Below are 9,632 nucleotides of genomic sequence, written 5' to 3'. Positions count from 1 at the left end.
CGTGGCAAAGCCCCGACACTATGACTAAAAATGAGATTGACTTCATCATGACGAACAAGAAGCACATATTCAGAGACGTCTCCGTGATCAATAGGTTTAATACCGGGAGCGATCACCGACTTGTCCGAGGCTCTCTGAATATCAACTTCAAGGCCGAACGTTTCCGTCTGATGAAGGCCAGGCTCCGACCAACACTGCTCCAAACCATGACAGGATCTGAAACGTTCCAGTCAAATTTGGAGAACCGATTTGCCGCCGTGGAAACCACAACAGACGTTAACCAGAACCACGAATATGTGGTTCGGATCCTCAGGGAGGAAGGTTCGAGATTCTGTAACATGCAGCGTAAGGGCAGGAAATCAAAGCTTTCGGAAGAGACATTAGGGCTTATGAAGAAACGACGTGAAAACCCGCCTGTCACTTCGTCAGCTAAGCGGGCTCTAAACCAAGAGATCAACAAGCACGTACGACGCGACCTCCGGTGCTCCAATACTCTAGACATTGAAAGAGCAATTGAGCTGAATCGGGGGTCAAAGGTGTTCGTACAATCTCTTGGAAGAAGCCACTTGACGAAGCTGACCACAACAAGTGGAGAAGTCGTCTCTTCGGTGCCGGCAGTCCTTACGGAAGTGGAAAATTTCTATGGCCGGTTATACGCATCGCATGCATCTCGACCTGATCCCGGAAATGAGGATCCCAGAGCCACATTAACACGCCATTTCACCGAAGACCTGCCAGAAGTCAGCAGTGGCGAAATCGAGATCGCTCTGAGACAGCTCAAAAATGGAAAAGCCCCTGGCGAGGATGGCATTACAACAGAGCTATTAAAAGCAGGAGGAAACCCCTTACTAGGGGAGCTCCAAAAGCTTTTTAATGCCGTCCTGTTTGAAGGGAGAACTCCAGAGGCGTGGAGTAGGAGTGTTGTCGTCCTGTTCTTCAAAAAGGGAGACAAAACCCAGCTGAAGAACTATCGACCCATTTCCCTCCTAAGCCACGTCTATAAGCTGTTCTCAAGAGTGATCACGAACCGACTTGCGCGAAGACTCGACGAATTCCAACCGCCGGAGCAGGCCGGGTTTCGGAGCGGATACGGCACCATAGACCACATCCACACAGTGCGGCAGATTATACAGAAGACCGAAGAGTATAATCAGCCCCTGTGTCTAGCATTTGTGGACTATGAGAAGGCCTTTGACTCGGTGGAAATCTGGTCTGTTCTGGAGTCCCTGCAGCGTTGTCAAGTAGATTGGCGATACATCCAAGTGATGAGATGTCTTTACGAAGCCGCTACAATGTCCGTCCAAGTACAGAATCAGCAAACAAGGCCCATACCGTTGCATCGAGGAGTGAGACAAGGGGATGTTATTTCCCCGAAATTGTTCACTAATGCAATGGAGGATATGTTCAAGATGCTGAACTGGAAAGGACGCGGTATCAACATCAATGGCGAACACATCTCTCACTTGCGATTTGCTGACGATATTGTCATCATGGCGGAAACGCTGCAGGACCTACAACAGATGCTGAACGGCCTGGCTGAATCTTCTCTACGCATCGGCCTACGGATGAACTTGGACAAAACCAAGGTCATGTTCAATGAACATGTTCTACCGGAACCGATTGCGATACACGGCGCCGTTCTCGAAGTTGTTCAGAAATATGTATACCTCGGGCAGACATTGCAGTTAGGTAGAAACAACTTTGAGGACGAGGTGAATAGGAGAATTCAGTTGGGTTGGACTGCATTTGGGAAGTTACGTCGAGTCCTAACATCGTCGATCCCACAGTGCCTAAAGACAAAAGTCTTCAATCAGTGCGTCCTACCTGTCATGACTTACGGAGCCGAAACGTGGACACTGTCGGTACGGCTGGTTCACAAGTTTAAAGTCGCTCAGCGGGCTATGGAAAGGGCTATGCTCGGTATTTCTCTGAGGGACCGCATCAGAAATGAGGTAATCCGTCAGAGAACCAAAGTCATCGACATAGCCCACCGAATCAGCAAGCTGAAGTGGCAGTGGGCTGGCCATATTAGCCGAAGAACCGATAACCGTTGGGGTAAACGAGTTCTAGAGTGGAGACCACGCCTCGGCAAACGTAGTGTAGGACGTCCTCAGGCACGGTGGAGTGATGACTTGCGCAAGACGGCTGGCAGGAGCTGGATGCGAGAAGCCGAAAATCGATCTCAGTGGCGTGCACTTGGAGAGGCCTATGTCCAGCAGTGGACTTCGATAGGCTGATGATGATATACATAGTAATTAGTATATATATAGTACAATTAGTATATAGATGCCAACGATATCTTCGCTACGCTTCATCGATTTTTAATTTCTCGCGCGGAGATTTTAATATTACGATAACTCATTACCTATTAACATTTTTGGCGTAGTGTAAAAGGCAATTTTGTTCTATATTACATGCATGATATATCTAACTTATTTATTTGGATAAGGATTAATACTGTATTGTTAAAAAGAGGTTCGTAAGTAACCAATAATTTTACTGTATTAAGAAAACACATAAAAATGGTTATGGTGGGTTATCCTTGGAAGATAGACATATACCACCGCGGACTTTTTTGTAGATCTATTAAAGAGGTACAAACTCGCCATACATTGTTTTGTTGTAACTCAAAAGGTTTTGGCAGCGTTCTCGATGAAAGCTTTCGAATGGCTTAATTTTTTCCGACATGTTTAACTAATATCGCTGTAATATCGTCAGTTTACACAAAACCTAAACTTATTATACACTAAAACCTTCCTCAAGAATTGCTCTATCTATCGTTGAAAACCGCATAAAAATCCGTTCAGTACTTTTCTAGTTTATCGCGAACAGACAGACAGACAGACGCGGCGAGGGACTTTGTTTTATAATATGTAAGGATAAGGATAAGGATAAGGATAGCTGTTGCCCGCGACTTCGTCTGCGTGGTTAGAAGATATAAGTTATGACTTTTTCTTCGCTCCTATTGGTCGCAGCGTGATGATATACATATAGCCTAAAACCTCCCTCGATTAATGGTATATTCAACACAAAAATATTTTTTCAATTTGAACCAGTAGTTTCTGAGATTAGCGCGTTCAAACAAACAATCAAACAAACAATTAGTATATACATAGTACATACATAGTATATACATAGTAATTAGTATATATATAGTACAATTAGTATATAGATGCCAACGATATCTTCGCTACGTTTCATCGATTTTTAATTTCTCGCGCGGAGATTTTAATATTACGATAACTCATTACCTATTAACATTTTTGGCGTAGTGTAAAAGGCAATTTTGTTCTATATTACATGCATGATATATCTAACTTATTTATTTGGATAAGGATTAATACTGTATTGTTAAAAAGAGGTTCGTAAGTAACCAATAATTTTACTGTATTAAGAAAACACATAAAAATGGTTATTGTGGGTTATCCTTGGAAGATAGACATATACCACCGCGGACTTTTTTGTAGATCTATTAAAGAGGTACAAACTCGCCATACATTGTTTTGTTGTAACTCAAAAGGTTTTGGCAGCGTTCTCGATGAAAGCTCTCGAATGGCTTAATTTTTTCCGACATGTTTAACTAATATCGCTGTAATATCGTCAGTTTACACAAAACCTAAACTTATTATACACTAAAACCTTCCTCAAGAATTGCTCTATCAATCGTTGAAAACCGCATAAAAATCCGTTCAGTACTTTTCTAGTTTATCGCGAACAGACAGACAGACAGACGCGGCGAGGGACTTTGTTTTATAATATGTAAGGATAAGGATAGCTGTTGCCCGCGACTTCGTCTGCGTGGTTAGAAGATATAAGTTATGACTTTTTCTTCGCTCCTATTGGTCGCAGCGTGATGATATACATATAGCCTTAAACCTCCCTCGATTAATGGTATATTCAACACAAAAATATTTTTTCAATTTGAACCAGTAGTTTCTGAGATTAGCGCTTTCAAACAAACAATTAGTATAAACATAGTACATACATAGTATATACATAGTAATTAGTATATATATAGTACAATTAGTATATAGATGCCAACGATATCTTCGCTACGTTTCATCGATTTTTAATTTCTCGCGCGGAGATTTTAATATTACGATAACTCATTACCTATTTACGTTTTTGGCGTAGTGTAAAAGGCAATTTGTTCTATATTACATGCATGATATATCTAACTTATTTATTTGGATAAGGATTAATACTGTATTGTTAAAAAGAGGTTCGTAAGTAACCAATAATTTTACTGTATTAAGAAAACACATAAAAATGGTTATTGTGGGTTATTCTTGGAAGATAGACATATACCACCCCGGACTTTTTTGTAGATCTATTAAAGAGGTACAAACTTGCCATACATTGTTTTGTTGTAACTCGAAAGGTTTTGGCAGCGTTCTCGATGAAAGCTCTCGAATGGCTTAATTTTTTCCGACATGTTTAACTAATATCGCTGTAATATCGTCAGTTTACACAAAACCTAAACTTATTATACACTAAAACCTTCCTCAAGAATTGCTCTATCAATCGTTGAAAACCGCATAAAAATCCGTTCAGTACTTTTCTAGTTTATCGCGAACAGACAGACAGACAGACGCGGCGAGGGACTTTGTTTTATAATATGTAAGGATAAGGATAAGGATAGATGCCAACGATATCTTCGCTACGTTTCATCGATTTTTAATTTCTCGCGCGGAGATTTTAATATTACGATAACTCATTACCTATTTACGTTTTTGGCGTAGTGTAAAAGGCAATTTGTTCTATATTACATGCATAATATATCTAACTTATTTATTTGGATAAGGATTAATACTGTATTGTTAAAAAGAGGTTCGTAAGTAACCAATAATTTTACTGTATTAAGAAAACACATAAAAATGGTTATTGTGGGTTATCCTTGGAAGATAGACATATACCACCGCGGACTTTTTTGTAGATCTATTAAAGAGGTACAAACTTGCCATACATTGTTTTGTTGTAACTCGAAAGGTTTTGGCAGCGTTCTCGATGAAAGCTCTCGAATGGCTTAATTTTTTCCGACATGTTTAACTAATATCGCTGTAATATCGTCAGTTTACACAAAACCTAAACTTATTATACACTAAAACCTTCCTCAAGAATTGCTCTATCAATCGTTGAAAACCGCATAAAAATCCGTTCAGTACTTTTCTAGTTTATCGCGAACAGACAGACAGACAGACAGACAGACAGACGCGGCGGGGGACTTTGTTTTATAATATGTAAGGATAGCTGTTGCCCGCGACTTCGTCTGCGTGGTTAGAAGATATAAGTTATGACTTTTTCTTCGCTCCTATTTGTCGCAGCGTGATGATATACATATAGCCTTAAACCTCCCTCGATTAATGGTATATTCAACACAAAAATATTTTTTCAATTTGAACCAGTAGTTTCTGAGATTAGCGCGTTCAAACAAACAATCAAACAAACAATTAGTATATACATAGTACATACATAGTATATACATAGTAATTAGTATATATATAGTACAATTAGTATATAGATGCCAACGATATCTTCGCTACGTTTCATCGATTTTTAATTTCTCGCGCGGAGATTTTAATATTACGATAACTCATTACCTATTAACATTTTTGGCGTAGTGTAAAAGGCAATTTTGTTCTATATTACATGCATGATATATCTAACTTATTTATTTGGATAAGGATTAATACTGTATTGTTAAAAAGAGGTTCGTAAGTAACCAATAATTTTACTGTATTAAGAAAACACATAAAAATGGTTATTGTGGGTTATCCTTGGAAGATAGACATATACCACCGCGGACTTTTTTGTAGATCTATTAAAGAGGTACAAACTCGCCATACATTGTTTTGTTGTAACTCGAAAGGTTTTGGCAGCGTTCTCGATGAAAGCTCTCGAATGGCTTAATTTTTTCCGACATGTTTAACTAATATCGCTGTAATATCGTCAGTTTACACAAAACCTAAACTTATTATACACTAAAACCTTCCTCAAGAATTGCTCTATCAATCGTTGAAAACCGCATAAAAATCCGTTCAGTACTTTTCTAGTTTATCGCGTACAGACAGACAGACAGACAGACAGACGCGCCGAGGGACTTTGTTTTATAATATGTAAGGATAAGGATAAGGATAGATGCCAACGATATCTTCGCTACGTTTCATCGATTTTTAATTTCTCGCGCGGAGATTTTAATATTACGATAACTCATTACCTATTTACGTTTTTGGCGTAGTGTAAAAGGCAATTTGTTCTATATTACATGCATAATATATCTAACTTATTTATTTGGATAAGGATTAATACTGTATTGTTAAAAAGAGGTTCGTAAGTAACCAATAATTTTACTGTATTAAGAAAACACATAAAAATGGTTATTGTGGGTTATCCTTGGAAGATAGACATATACCACCGCGGACTTTTTTGTAGATCTATTAAAGAGGTACAAACTTGCCATACATTGTTTTGTTGTAACTCGAAAGGTTTTGGCAGCGTTCTCGATGAAAGCTCTCGAATGGCTTAATTTTTTCCGACATGTTTAACTAATATCGCTGTAATATCGTCAGTTTACACAAAACCTAAACTTATTATACACTAAAACCTTCCTCAAGAATTGCTCTATCAATCGTTGAAAACCGCATAAAAATCCGTTCAGTACTTTTCTAGTTTATCGCGAACAGACAGACAGACAGACGCGGCGAGGGACTTTGTTTTATAATATGTAAGGATAAGGATAAGGATAGATGCCAACGATATCTTCGCTACGTTTCATCGATTTTTAATTTCTCGCGCGGAGATTTTAATATTACGATAACTCATTACCTATTTACGTTTTTGGCGTAGTGTAAAAGGCAATTTGTTCTATATTACATGCATAATATATCTAACTTATTTATTTGGATAAGGATTAATACTGTATTGTTAAAAAGAGGTTCGTAAGTAACCAATAATTTTACTGTATTAAGAAAACACATAAAAATGGTTATTGTGGGTTATCCTTGGAAGATAGACATATACCACCGCGGACTTTTTTGTAGATCTATTAAAGAGGTACAAACTTGCCATACATTGTTTTGTTGTAACTCGAAAGGTTTTGGCAGCGTTCTCGATGAAAGCTCTCGAATGGCTTAATTTTTTCCGACATGTTTAACTAATATCGCTGTAATATCGTCAGTTTACACAAAACCTAAACTTATTATACACTAAAACCTTCCTCAAGAATTGCTCTATCAATCGTTGAAAACCGCATAAAAATCCGTTCAGTACTTTTCTAGTTTATCGCGAACAGACAGACAGACAGACGCGGCGAGGGACTTTGTTTTATAATATGTAAGGATAAGGATAGCTGTTGCCCGCGACTTCGTCTGCGTGGTTAGAAGATATAAGTTATGACTTTTTCTTCGCTCCTATTGGTCGCAGCGTGATGATATACATATAGCCTTAAACCTCCCTCGATTAATGGTATATTCAACACAAAAATATTTTTTCAATTTGAACCAGTAGTTTCTGAGATTAGCGCTTTCAAACAAACAATTAGTATAAACATAGTACATACATAGTATATACATAGTAATTAGTATATATATAGTACAATTAGTATATAGATGCCAACGATATCTTCGCTACGTTTCATCGATTTTTAATTTCTCGCGCGGAGATTTTAATATTACGATAACTCATTACCTATTTACGTTTTTGGCGTAGTGTAAAAGGCAATTTGTTCTATATTACATGCATGATATATCTAACTTATTTATTTGGATAAGGATTAATACTGTATTGTTAAAAAGAGGTTCGTAAGTAACCAATAATTTTACTGTATTAAGAAAACACATAAAAATGGTTATTGTGGGTTATTCTTGGAAGATAGACATATACCACCGCGGACTTTTTTGTAGATCTATTAAAGAGGTACAAACTTGCCATACATTGTTTTGTTGTAACTCGAAAGGTTTTGGCAGCGTTCTCGATGAAAGCTCTCGAATGGCTTAATTTTTTCCGACATGTTTAACTAATATCGCTGTAATATCGTCAGTTTACACAAAACCTAAACTTATTATACACTAAAACCTTCCTCAAGAATTGCTCTATCAATCGTTGAAAACCGCATAAAAATCCGTTCAGTACTTTTCTAGTTTATCGCGAACAGACAGACAGACAGACGCGGCGAGGGACTTTGTTTTATAATATGTAAGGATAAGGATAAGGATAGATGCCAACGATATCTTCGCTACGTTTCATCGATTTTTAATTTCTCGCGCGGAGATTTTAATATTACGATAACTCATTACCTATTTACGTTTTTGGCGTAGTGTAAAAGGCAATTTGTTCTATATTACATGCATAATATATCTAACTTATTTATTTGGATAAGGATTAATACTGTATTGTTAAAAAGAGGTTCGTAAGTAACCAATAATTTTACTGTATTAAGAAAACACATAAAAATGGTTATTGTGGGTTATCCTTGGAAGATAGACATATACCACCGCGGACTTTTTTGTAGATCTATTAAAGAGGTACAAACTTGCCATACATTGTTTTGTTGTAACTCGAAAGGTTTTGGCAGCGTTCTCGATGAAAGCTCTCGAATGGCTTAATTTTTTCCGACATGTTTAACTAATATCGCTGTAATATCGTCAGTTTACACAAAACCTAAACTTATTATACACTAAAACCTTCCTCAAGAATTGCTCTATCAATCGTTGAAAACCGCATAAAAATCCGTTCAGTACTTTTCTAGTTTATCGCGAACAGACAGACAGACAGACAGACAGACAGACGCGGCGGGGGACTTTGTTTTATAATATGTAAGGATAGCTGTTGCCCGCGACTTCGTCTGCGTGGTTAGAAGATATAAGTTATGACTTTTTCTTCGCTCCTATTTGTCGCAGCGTGATGATATACATATAGCCTTAAACCTCCCTCGATTAATGGTATATTCAACACAAAAATATTTTTTCAATTTGAACCAGTAGTTTCTGAGATTAGCGCGTTCAAACAAACAATCAAACAAACAATTAGTATATACATAGTACATACATAGTATATACATAGTAATTAGTATATATATAGTACAATTAGTATATAGATGCCAACGATATCTTCGCTACGTTTCATCGATTTTTAATTTCTCGCGCGGAGATTTTAATATTACGATAACTCATTACCTATTAACATTTTTGGCGTAGTGTAAAAGGCAATTTTGTTCTATATTACATGCATGATATATCTAACTTATTTATTTGGATAAGGATTAATACTGTATTGTTAAAAAGAGGTTCGTAAGTAACCAATAATTTTACTGTATTAAGAAAACACATAAAAATGGTTATTGTGGGTTATCCTTGGAAGATAGACATATACCACCGCGGACTTTTTTGTAGATCTATTAAAGAGGTACAAACTCGCCATACATTGTTTTGTTGTAACTCAAAAGGTTTTGGCAGCGTTCTCGATGAAAGCTCTCGAATGGCTTAATTTTTTCCGACATGTTTAACTAATATCGCTGTAATATCGTCAGTTTACACAAAACCTAAACTTATTATACACTAAAACCTTCCTCAAGAATTGCTCTATCAATCGTTGAAAACCGCATAAAAATCCGTTCAGTACTTTTCTAGTTTATC

Source organism: Trichoplusia ni, chromosome 27, assembly GCF_003590095.1.
Source record: "Trichoplusia ni isolate ovarian cell line Hi5 chromosome 27, tn1, whole genome shotgun sequence".
NCBI classification, from domain to species: Eukaryota; Metazoa; Arthropoda; class Insecta; order Lepidoptera; family Noctuidae; genus Trichoplusia; species Trichoplusia ni.
This window is presented reverse-complemented; position numbering follows the sequence as displayed.